The sequence below is a fragment of the Chrysochloris asiatica genome, unplaced genomic scaffold, assembly GCF_000296735.1.
Source record: "Chrysochloris asiatica unplaced genomic scaffold, ChrAsi1.0 scaffold00070, whole genome shotgun sequence".
NCBI classification, from domain to species: Eukaryota; Metazoa; Chordata; class Mammalia; order Afrosoricida; family Chrysochloridae; genus Chrysochloris; species Chrysochloris asiatica.
In genome coordinates this window covers 10,342,452-10,344,256 of record NW_006408588.1, presented here as the reverse complement: position 1 = coordinate 10,344,256, position 1,805 = coordinate 10,342,452, and positions in this window count along the sequence as shown.

Below are 1,805 nucleotides of genomic sequence, written 5' to 3'. Positions count from 1 at the left end.
ATCTAGAGTCCTCAGCTGCTCCCTCTCTCCATGTCTTCATCTATGCCTCCATCTCTGGTGTCGCTGCTTCTCTGGATAGAGTCCCACATTCCACTTGTGCTCTTCTCCCTTGATGGTCCCAGGGTCCTCTGTTTCTGGACTGCAAGATTAACCACTCCTCTATTTTTGTTACAAAACAACCTTTGTAAGTTTTTTTTGTGACAGTCACAAGTAGTCATGATAACAATTATTCAGTATTGAATCATAAGAATCTTACCCCCATCTCTTTTTTCAAGCCCCATCTAAATAAAATGAAAACTATTCAGTTGGAACTCTATCTTCCCCACCACACTCTTAAACTAAACTCCCTCTTGAAACTTTATAAGCCAGTCACTTCGTACCCTTATTGCCCCCTCATTTTAAATAACCAATGTCTAAGTTGCCTGTCACTATCTTCCCTGTATACAGAGGGTAGAGCATTGATACTTGATGTGAATACTCCTTCCTTCTCTCTTGGTATTTTGAGCTACTACCTCCATGATTATAGGTCAAGTTCATCAAATTGTAGCAATTTACCCTTCTTTCCTTTAGCAAAAAAATGTTTGCTTTTATTTTTATCTTCCTCTTCTCAAGTTCTGATTATCAAGTCACCGAGGCTAGATCAAATGGATACTATCTGTAAGTTTGAGTATTCTTGTGTATCTCACGTCATATCACCTGGATTCTTCACTTTCAGCTCTAGTGCTTTGTGGCTATGTCCTTGTCCATGGGCTCAAGTGTCCTGAGATCTCACCACACATTGTACCAACCAGCCTTCCTCTTATTTCTCTCATCTCCAGGTCAATGGGAGTCTATGGAATGTGGTTACATTCAGCCCATTTTTTTATTGCTGCCTTTCCCCCATCTTCCATCAGTAGACCAATGTGGTTGCCAGTAAGCTTACATGCCTGCTCTTGTGTTCTCTCTGAGTTTCAGTCTTAGAAGGGGGCCTTCCACCTTCTTTTGATACTTTGTATATCATTCAATATTTGGCCTTCAGTATTTCAAGAAACAACTGAATTGTTTCTTCAGGTCCCTCAGATTGAGAAATGCTGAGTGTCTTCTTCCCTTTTGGTTTTCAAACTCAGATCTCTGCACATTTCATTGTAATACTTGACTCAGTCTTCTTGAGCTATCTTTTGGAATTTTCTATTTAGCTCTTTTACCTCCTCAGTTTGTTTTAGCATATCTGTTCTGGAGAGCAAGTTTCAGAGTCTCTTCTGACATCCATTTTAGTCTTTTCCTTCTTTTTTTTTTTTTTTTTTCTTCTTAATGACCTTTTGCTTTCTTCCTGTATGATGTTCTTGATGTTATCACACAACTCTTCTGATCTAGGCCATTAGTGTCTAATGTGTTAAATTTGTCCTTGAGATGTTCTCTAAATTCAGGTTAGGTATGTTCAAGTTCATAGTTTGCCTCTCATAGACTTGTTTTTAATTTTCGTAAGCTTCAATCTGAACTTGCATATGATCAATTGGTGGTTTTTCCACAGTCTGCCCCTGGTCTTGTTTTAGCTGATGATATGGAGCTTTTCAATCATCTCTTCCCACAGATGTCTCCAATTTAATTTCTGTATATTCTGTCTGGTGAGGACCATGTGTATAGTCATCTTGTATGTTGTTCAGTAAAGATATTTGCAACAAATAAGTCACATTGTTGTTTTGTTAAGTGCCATGGAGTCAATACTGACCTATAGCAACCTTATGTACAGCAGAACGAAACACTGCCCGATCCTGGGCCAACCTCACTACTGTTGCCATGCTTGAGTCCATCAATGCTGCCACTTG